This window comes from Etheostoma spectabile, chromosome 2 (assembly GCF_008692095.1).
Source record: "Etheostoma spectabile isolate EspeVRDwgs_2016 chromosome 2, UIUC_Espe_1.0, whole genome shotgun sequence".
Lineage (NCBI taxonomy): Eukaryota > Metazoa > Chordata > Actinopteri > Perciformes > Percidae > Etheostoma > Etheostoma spectabile.
Genome location: NC_045734.1, coordinates 11,431,266 through 11,442,428, shown reverse-complemented (window position 1 = coordinate 11,442,428; position 11,163 = coordinate 11,431,266). Strand labels below are relative to the sequence as shown.

Below are 11,163 nucleotides of genomic sequence, written 5' to 3'. Positions count from 1 at the left end.
GCCTCAATGAAGAGAAGGGAGAGCATCGCAGCGCTTTGGAGCGCTTTAACACCTATTTTATACAGTCTATGTTTAAAACTCACAGAAGAAAGTAGTCACGCTTGTGATGCAGTCGGCTCGTAAAAAATAAATGAGAATCAAAGTCATTAAAACAAAATAACTAAATAACTAAATCTCATTTCAAAGTTATTTATAAATTAACTCGTGAACAGGGTGAATCGAGATCGCGATTTTATAACGATTAATCTTGCAGGCCTAATTTGGAGACTTGTGACACCCCTACTTTGGACACGCAGGTGGCAATACTTATCAATAGGATCAGTTCAGTGTTGTTGTTTTTCATAGGATTTGTTGACAATGAAAATAAAAATTACCAGTTGTATCCTTTAAACAAAATTGACCAGGTGAAACCGACCGAGTAGAAAAGATTTCTTGAAAGTGACATGAAAAACAACATGTTTGGTCCCTCTAGTGTAGACTCGGTATGCAATACCAGACTGATAATCACTTCAGAGTCTGACAAGTTTACTAATGTTGTTCAGATGTCTACATTTGGGAGGTCTCCATTCTAAATAACAAAGTGTGGCCTATTGCACCGATTGCACAGAGCTTTGGCAAGAAATCAGTCTAAATACGTAACTCGGTTTGAAGGGGAAAATTCTCTTCCATGCCACGCGGCCACACTCATAATTATCCGATTGTTGCCGACCATTAGGAATTTGATTTATTGTTCTTTGGCAGTCAGGATGGAGGTTTCTCTCTCCCCCCCCCCCCCTTGGACGTGTGTGAAATGCACAAGTCTGGAGGGCTGAGGAGAATATGGCAAAGCGAGAGCCATATGTCTGTGCTGTCAGAGAGCCACTTGTTAGAGGAAGTTTAGCCTCCCTGTGCCTCCAGCCACAGCCTTAATTATTAACAACATGTCTCCCCTCTGAAGAGCTGTGTGAGGGTGGCTCACTGAAAAAGGTGCTTTGGAGTGTGTGCTGGGTGAAGACTATACTCTGGATGCTGAGATATTCAGTTAAGGCAGTGAAGAGTTTTGGGAAAGTTGTTGGTTGGCAAATATTTATCTTCCACTTTCCTCTCAATTGTAACTTCCTTAACACATAAGCAAAACCAGAGTGACTAAGTTTCTCTCATCATCAGGAAATCCTCATCAAGTTGCTCTGTGGAAATCAAAGACTTGGAAACCATCACTTCTGGGGGGTTGTATCCAGGGGAGAAAGTCTTCTGATTTGGTGACGATACCTTAGAAGTTCAAAAGGGCATTATATGTTATTTGATACATTGTAAATGCTGCAAAAATAATTTAATTGCTGCTGTTAGTAGGGATTTATTTAATCTCCTTTAAATACTGTAACTAACTATAGGTTTTACCTCAAAACAAAATCAAACAACAAAACAATAATCTCTGCTGACAAATTCAGACCACTGAATAGAAGAAAGTAAAAGAACAACAGGGAATATACCATAAATAATGTAAATAAAGGCATTTATTTCAAACTTTACAACAATAGTATTAATTTTAGAATCGGCATGTTGCATAATAACATTAAGTAGTGGAGAATAAGTTTGGAGTCCATAATATCTCATATTATTAACAACTTTAACCAGAACCTTAGGTTTCTAAATAAACATAGCTGGAATGGCATCTGAAAAGGTAAAGGATCTTCAAACAACATCTAGACAGCATCTAATCAATAAGTGTCTGTTTTCATTTCAGCTGCATTGTAATCATCCAACAATCAGTCAACTGTAATTATCAATTACAAGATTGAGATGGGTTGATAATTAGCGAATCAGATCAGGTTTACCCTAAACTAGAATTAAGTCAAGATTTGTTAGGTTCTTGCTGGATCACCCAAAGGACATCTTGCAGGTTTGAGAATATATAATCTGTGTTGAGAGAATACTGATTCAACCGAAGCAGTGACATCACATTTTCCATCCTTATTTCAATCAGAGAGATGATCATTGCTACACCTTTTCATGATGAACATGTCGAACTGATGTAAAGTTTTGGATATGCACTGCTGTATATAGAGAAAACTAAATTTGCAATAACATGTCTAGCATAAATCATATTTGTCAAAATATACATCCCAGATGCATTGCAGCTGGATCTACTGTATTTGAAACAGAGTTCCTTTCATCCCATATTTACTCAACCATTGGAAACACATACAAACATAGGGGTGCAAAATATTAAACCCTGTCTTCCAATCTTATATGAACCAATTTGCCTTGTAAGATCATACTGCTGGTTCCACATGTTTAAGCCCATTACATAGATTGATTTACTAACTTTCAAGCATCCACTGGGTTCCATTTTAAAGGTGAGAATTTTAGTTCAATAACTTTATAACTAGAAGGGCACTCTTAGAGCGCACACCTCTGCCAAGGCCAATTATCCAATCTTCTCATTTTTTTTAATTTTTTTTTTAAGATTATTTTTTGGGCATTTTTAGGCCTTTATTGACAGGACAACTGAAGAAATGAAAGGGGAGAGAGAGGGGGAATAACATGCAGCAAAGGTCCGCAGGTCAGAGTCTAACCCGGGCCAGCTGCGTTGAGGAGTTAACCTCTATAAATGGGCGCCTGCTCTACCAACTGAGCTATCTGACCGCCCAATAGTCTAGACTTCTATGATATGCAGACATGTCTGGATATATTTCCAAAAAGATTGGGAATTATGGATAAATATGACCTAATCTCAGCTGTTATGTACTTCTAAATTGGAAATATTTTACATACTTCACATCCATTTGTGAAAACCAGAAAACACGTTATAATCGTACAGATATTAAATGCTTAGCCTGAAATAACATGGACATGGCAGCTTTACTTTAGGCAAATCAAGCACAGCACATAATATGACCTCCATGTCATCAACCACTGCACAGCAAGGAGTTAAATACTCACCGACAGCCGCAGGTTACCGTCAGCTTAGTCTCACATTGCCAGACCTTCCTCCACGATGCTGCAGAGGAGGGGCTGCAGCACAAAGCAACAGCGCCTCTGCAAAATAGCCTCGGGAAGGACCTTGTTTGTGTGGAACATGTGTACGTTCAGATTGGCCAGATAGTCTAGCTTGCTGTCTGGATTTACTTTGCAGAGATCTGAGGAGCAGTCAACCATAGTCTTCAGAAATAGACCAGAGTTCAAAATGGCAACACAAAGAAAGCGGAAGGTAACGAAAATCTGGCTGAGCTGAAACATATCCAGCAGAATTTCACAGAAATTCGCACCTGAACAATTCCGGTAGTTGAACGTTGTGGGTATAGACCACTGTCAGCGTGACTCCTAACTATTCACCTGAAGAACCAGCAGTCAGAACGACTATTGAACTTATGTTGCATAATGCAACATAATGACATAATGATTAGAGCGTGATGCTGTGAAACGCTGAGACTATAAATATAATGTGATAATCACACAAACAAAACTGAAACTCACCATCTAAACGTAGCCACTGAGTGTCTTTATCTTCGGCGTCCCAGCTTGCAGCTCCAGTCATAATGCAGATGACCAATGTACACGGCGCTACCTATAAAGCTGTAGCCCCAACTAGTAAAAAAGTCTCGTCACGCCAATGGTTACTAATGCCCGTGAAAACTAATTTGTGTATCTGCCCTGTGATTCGGATGAGCTCAAAAATTGCATGGCCCATGCTATACTCTTCCACCAAGATTCCTTAAAATTGGACCTGTAGTTTTTCCGTAATCCTGCTGACGGACAAACAAGCCAAGCGACAAACCGTGCCAAAAAAATAACCTCCTTGGTGGAAATATATAATTAAATTAGTTAAAGAATGATAATGAAATGTTATTTATTTTCAACTTAGTTCAATTTTGTAAGTCATTAGATGAACAGTATTAACCAAAATTGTAAAACCATGAAATGAACATTTGCAAAAATGTGTGGAACTGTTTTTCCTATTGTATCATTGGCACATTGAAAGACCACTTTTAAACATATCTTAACAAATTTAAATAGTTTCTCTATTGTTAAAGGTCCTCACTTATCTATACCTTAAATTAAATAGTGCTATTAATGCTGTAATAATTATAGTGATAGTTGCAGCAGTAGTACTTTTACGGTGTAAAACGTGACATTTTGTATTATTCATCTTTTTTAAATGCACATATAGTAACATTTTGCTTTGTTACGTAGCTTAGCTATATTATAGATTACATTAAGCTTCATGACATAAAATACAGTAATTTTGACCAGAATAAAACCCATTTATTTGTATCTTCAGTGTGCATTGTGAATAGAACAAAGGTGGTAAGAGAGGTGCTAAAAATGAGATCTTACATCTTTGCTAAAAACTGGCTTATTGACGTTGGACTGGGTATAGCTATAACCAGTAAACGGTGTGATTCTGTGCAAGTCATACTGGTTAATTATTATGACCTAGTACTCTACCAGTTTATGCATGACATACTATTGGGTGTAAACAGTAATGCCTTGGACACATACAGTTCACAATATTAAACAATAACTTTGGTATTTTTCAACCTGGACCCTTTTCCCCATGTTTTTGTGTCTAAGTGACTGATGGGAACAACAATTTTTGAAATTGGTCTAGTAAAACAAGCTGCAATGTGGCGTTAATGGGCAATTGAGCACCTTCAATTTACATCCACAAAAAGAGTTTGTTTTGCCACTGTCATGCTCAGATTATTCTGTCTGACAACATTTTTGAAATAATTCATACGGAGGTCGACCTTTTTTGTTAAAGAGTAAAATCTTTGTTGTTTAACATGACACAGCACACAAAATGGCTGTCGCAAAACCCCCCAGACTCCATTGAAATAAACAGTAATTTCATCATTGTAAAATACACATTCAAAGTTGACAGCAACAAAATAAAAAAATAAAATCCGTCTTGGTTTGTCTTTTCGCTGTAATAATCCCTGCTTTGGTTTGTTTGAAATAAACCCTTCATTCACCAATTTACCAATTTACAAAAAAAAAAATATGCTGGCTTGTTACTCGTCAAAAATATTATTTGTTTAAAAGGAGTCTGGTGAGTTTGGCGATTGTGATTTTGGGTCTGTTTCTGGGTAAACAAAAAGCATCTTACTCTTTAACAAATAGGTACAGTATGTCTCTGGATGGATACAATTCCAGCCCTACAAACTAAGTAAAATCCCTGAAAACCATTACTAAAATGACCAACGGACACTTTCATTGAATAAAAATTATACAAGCATTAATAATTGATGTAATATTTAAAATGGTGCTTTGAGATGCCTAATTAATCCCATTCACCCTATTTATTGAAACTGCCATTGCTGGAAAAGAGGGGCTAAGGGTATAATATGAGAATTCATTAGACTATTTGGCCAAATCTAATTTTGTCTCTTGTTTGTGGGAGTAAATCGTAACCTCCCCTGTGCCTTGTTCTTGTGTGCTGTGCTGTCCTCTAGCAATGTGTGTGATCTTGGTGTTCGTAACAGTAAGTGTCTCTGTGAGGCCATGCTTACAGAGACAAGGCAGAGGGACAATGGGATTATTCTCATATTTTCCTTTCTATCCACTAAAATGCATGTTTTGTTTGTGTGCGTGTGTGCATTTCACACACACACACACACACACACACACACACACACACACACACACACACACACACACACACACACACACCAAGCCCAATGCTGTGGAACAGCCATCAGTCAAAGTGTGTTGGCGCTGCAGGTCCGGGGGCATTTACATAGATAGATGATGGAGAGATTACGGGGCACAGGGGTTATTAATCATGCTGCTGAGAAGGAGAAGAGGGACTCCTTGGTGTCAGTCTTCTCTCCAGGGATGGCGCTTTACCCTGGATATGTCTTTTGTGCCATTTCCCATGTTCCATTTGCTACCTGGCTAAACCACAGTGGTATTATGAGTGCCTTGGCATTCAATATTGCTGCAGGCCAAATTGCGTTGCAGGCTAAATCCACCTGCAGCCACCAGCTTTAGGTCTACCGTCCAGAATTTCCTGCTGAAATTTAAAAAGAACTTTACTTTTTAGTACACCATAGTGGGCCATTTAGTTCATTAAATGTTAAATACAATATTTTATATTTATACAATGTACACAACAATGTATGTATGTAGTGTATGTATGTAGTGCCTAATATCATCCGATAAAATCGGCCCACTGATATATCGGTCGGGCGTTATTACAAATACAGCATGGTAAACGTATTAGGAAGCTTGGTGACCAGTTTGTTAGTGATACCCTTATCTATAAGGGTATCTGAGCAAAAAATAGCTTTGGGGTTTATCTCAGTTTAAAAAAAAAAAAACTTCAAATTTCTGCTACATTTCATTATGGCTTTTACACATCTGGTTAATGACAGAATGTGTCAGTGCATCCATATAATGCATATGGACTCGCAGGCATACAAATACAGCTTCTAATTTTAACCAAATTGTATCTTCTATAAGCCTCATTCTTGCCAACAGTGGTAATAAAGTTGTATTTTTTCTCTTTATTTCATAAATTGTTTGAATGAAGACAAAGTCCTGTTTTGTCTGGCCATTACTTTGTTTGTCTTGTCATGTTACATTTAGATATATTTTAAAATCTATTATTTATTGTGTAGTCAGAGGTAGATTCTGTATACAGCAGCATGCTTCCTGCATTGGAACTAAATATTGCTGTTATAGATAGTCCAATATGAATGTATTTGCATGGGAGATGGCATGTAGCATGTGTTGCATATTGTTAAATTGTCTATATATTATATATTTCTTTGCATCTACCGCATATCAAAGCTGTGCTTTCTGCGTTACATTCAGAAATACTTATTTATATATTTTTTAAAAACAAGCTATTGTAGCTTTGTACATCGTATTAACATAAAGTGTGACTTATTTCATTGGTCCAGTAAAAATAAATCTCCTTTTGCGACAACAACAACATACAGTCAACTTCTCTCACATCAACTATCCCAATGTCTCTTTTAAAATGTGAGCCCTGCCGCAGTTTAACATTTTATAGCACCCACCATTCTGCATGTTGTATGAATTTTGAATAGTGAGTGGTTTGAATGGGACACCGTGAGACTGGTGGATGTGATAATGGAGTAATCCACAGCGACAGGTGAAGTACTCTGCTCCTCTGGGCTGTTTGCTTTGGTAAATGTAGGCGCCATCCTCTGACCCCAATGGGACCTGACACTTGGACCCTCCCTGTTCTTCCTCCGCACTCCACCATCTCCTCTTCCCAACATTCTCCAAACATGCTAATGGCGTTACCACGGTTATTTGTTGTGCTATGAGTTTTTGGTCAGTGATATCAACAAAGCCAAGCATTGTTTTTTTGGTCTCATAGGAGGAGGTAATGACCTCATTGGATCACTTGGCTAGACTTGGTGGGTTAGTGCAGCAGCTGATAGATGGATGGACAGATGATGAATAGGTAGAGGTTGATGCACGGATGAAAGGACATGTGGATAAGTTGAAGGATGAGTGATCACTTGAGAGATAAGTGGAGGAAAACGCCTTCAAAGATACTGTATGTATCTGATACTTAACTTTTTAGTTAGCAGGGTTTGGCTGAGGCTTAAATGCGCCGGGCAGAGTAAGGGAATTATTGTATGCTTTACTTACAGTATTCTTTTTTTTGTGCTAGAACAATAAGAAGAAATATTATAAAAACATCAACCCATGTGTTTTACCCCTAATTTCTTAAACATTGGCAAACAGTCTGGACATTTGAAAGATTGCTATGAATCACACATAGTTTGCACCATATTTTGACATTTGATTCATGTAAATATGACATTTGGTCACACTAACAATTTCTCCACAAGCTGTGTTGTTGAATCCTATTCTCTTGAATGGCTGCAAGATAATGTTGGAGCTCTTAAAGATTGAACTGGTGATGGATTATTTTAAATACGGTTCTGTATAGGTTTAATGTTCTGGAACTTTGGATAATAGTGTGGGTAAGTAAGGCAGGCTTCACACCCACTGGACCATCAGGAAAGAGTAAATGGGTTGAAGCCACTTTGTGCTGCATTGCGTGCCTTCTTTTTTCAACATATGCCAACTATGAATTAGCTAGCAATGTATTTTCTTTGAATCCAGGTAGTGCGACATCCCTGTACTTGACAGAAGTTATGGTGAGGAGGTTAAGGGTGGGTGGTTTGGCGTGCAAAACACAGGACACTGGGGGTGATGAGGGTTTGCATCTTGCTTCCCTCTTGCTGCGAAGTTTAAGCTACTAAAACTGATTGCACATTGGGAAGAGGCAGATACAAAACAAGTTTAAAAGTTTTGCAGATACATTCAATATCGATAACGTTTCCATTACAGTTTTCCCCAATGCAAATTAGTTTTATACAAACATAATCCTTATTCTGAATCTGTTCAGGCTGCTGCACAGGCACCACCCGGGAATCCAGCCCTGCTGACTTTGATTACCTAATTCCTCAGAGATCACTCTGAGACTCTTGCTGCCATGGGCGTTGACATGATGTGGAGAAATGTTGCCAGCCGTCATGAAACCTACCACCCCAATCAATCAATCAGCATGCTTACACCTTTCATGTATGTGTTTGAATTTGTCGGCATGTGTGTGCATAAGTGTGTGTGTTTGAGTGTGGAGTTACCCGTTTGCTCTCTCGGGTTGGCATGTGAAAAGGAGACCCTAAATGCACTGTCTTTCCTATTCATCAGTTACTACACCAAGGAAGGGTTTGGATGTCGGGATGTGTGTGTGTGTGTGTGTGTGTGTGTGTGTGTGTGTGTGTGTGTGTGTGTGTGGTTGTGTGTGTGTTGTGTGTGTTGTGTGTGTGTGTGTGTGTGTGTGTGGTGTGTGTGTGGTGTGTGGTGTGTGTGTGTGTGTGTGTGTGTTGTGTGTGTGTACCTGTACTATACTGTATGTGTAACAGTGTGAGGGTGACTCACATACGTTGCGAGAGATGGAGAATGGTGATGACAAAGACAGATGGAATGTATTGGATAAGATGTACAGGTGTGTGGAGATATGTACAGGTGTGTGAGGGAGATATTGTACAGGTGGTGAGGGAGATTGTACAGGTGTTACATAGGGAGAAGTGGGGAAAAAAGCTGTCGTGCTCGCCGCTCACTGCGCTTGGTGATGGCTGCAGGTAGAGAGAGAGATAGAGAGAGAAGAGAGAGAGAGAGAGAGAGAGAGAGAGAGAGAGAGAGAGAGAGAGACACCTTGCTGACTTCTCTGCAGACCTTGTAAGTCTGTCTTCCTTTCCGTACTGCTGCTCATAGCCAGATACTGAAAAATGTGACTTTATTTAATTGAATTTCTTCAGGAAAAAAAACATAAATTGTCTGCTTTTATTATAATGGCCTATGGCAAATTTCATCAAAAATATCTGGACATGGGTGACGATTGTAGAAACCAGCACTTATTCACTACATATATTCCAAATTACTTAAATTCCCTGAGGGTGCAGCAAGGAACTAAAGTGGAAGCACTAAACAGTTTCCAAACAAATGGACAGCTAATAATAAAATATATAAAACACAATACACTGTTTTGTTACAGTTTTCTTTTACACTTTAGGAGAAAATTTCAGAGATGAGCTCAAACAAAACAGCCCTAGAACCCGATTTCCTTCCCTCAAACTTTGAGAACTTTGTAAATCTACTTTCCAGCCAAATGTCGCTTGTGCAAATCTTGCCTTCCTTCAGTAGGGAGATGTTTTTCTTCTCCCGCCTGCTCTTAACTGTGTACCAGCGGTTCTAGGGGCTGTCATATTGCATCAGCGCTCTGCTGATTACTTCCACCTTGTCTCCCTCGTCAGGAAATGATTCTGACACGCACTCACACCCTGCTTTCTCTGCATCAATATGCGTGCAATGGAAAAACTGCAGACAGTAAATAAATAATGAAAGACAAGGTAGGGAGGAGGGGAGGGAGGCTCTACGTGTCGTTCTCTTTTGGTCTCATTCTCTGTCCTCTGTGTGTGAGAGTAACTCTGTGTGGGAAAGTGCTATGTGCGTTGTGTAAGGGGATCACATTTTGTATGTGCAAATTTACAGTAAGAGATGAAGGAAATTTTGGATTTATTACATAAACCTTTAGCTTTATTGTAGGGGTTGATGAAATGACAAACATTCAAGATGGCTTCAACCCTGAAATTAGAACATTTGTTTTAATTAAAGGTGCTCTAAGCAATGTCACACGTGTTTTAGGCTACAACTTTTATTGTCACATACAGCAAACATCTCCTCACGGTGAGCTGCCTGTCCCCAGAACACACTGTAAAAAACATGGTCTCTGGAGACAGCCTAGGGTCTACAAACGGCAACAAAAAAAAAAAACTGTGCCCACCTGCTCCACGAAGCATACATACGAAGTGTTCCAGCCAATAACCGACAAGAAGGACTTGGGGTTGGGGGGTTAGTGCGCGGAAGCACACTAGAGAGGGGGAGGGGACGGGATGAGGAGGAGGGAGGGGCAAGCTAGTCTTGTTTTGTTTGAAAATGAAAAACGTCAACAAGAAGTAACGTCACCCAACATCACTTAGAGCACCTTAAACGTGGCAGGTTAGTTAAAGGACATTTCACTTCTGTTGTTCAATATTCCTTCAGTATTGCTTTCATTTTTTGATATTACGTGTCCTGTCGTAGCGCCTCCTTGCAGGACGGTGTGTGGATTTTTCCACTGCTCAGTGCCAAGAAGTATGCCAGTAGAGTCAGGGAGCATTCTCAGTCAAACTCCCTAAAGGGATTATCACAAAGACTTTGCATTTCTGTGGAGGACACAGAGAGAGTAAGCACATCTGACTGGCCCACTAACCCCTTGCACCCATTGGCATCAGAGGGACCTGTATTCATTTTGGAGGATATTTGGGTGTAGGATTGCAGCTATCGATTATATTAGTAGTCAAGTATTCTACAGATTATTCCATTCATTAATCGAGTAATCAGATAAGACAACTTTTGCTTTTTATAGTGTTTGGCTGATAAGACAACAGGCTGTGCTTTACCAAGAAAAATGCTACTAAAATCATAAAAGATCTAAAGCACCCTGGTAACAGCCTTTTTTCATATTTCTGCTCTCTAGTTGATCGAGAGATTTTATCTCCAGAAACTCTGCACTATTTGGCTTGCTAGGCTCACTAGTTCATGTTGGTGACTTCAGCATCATCAAAGTGTGTGTGTGTGTGTGTGTGT

The 11,163-nt window shown here is 39.3% G+C and overlaps 1 long non-coding RNA gene across 1 annotated transcript in view; it reads left to right on the top strand.

Moving 5' to 3' along the window:
• Positions 1–11,163, top strand: part of LOC116697831 (uncharacterized) — a 70,100-nt gene that overhangs the window by 27,257 nt on the left and 31,680 nt on the right. Inside the window, exon 2 of the long non-coding RNA XR_004334059.1 lies at positions 317–321. This is a non-coding gene — a long non-coding RNA (uncharacterized LOC116697831). The remainder of the gene's footprint in view (positions 1–316; positions 322–11,163) is intronic.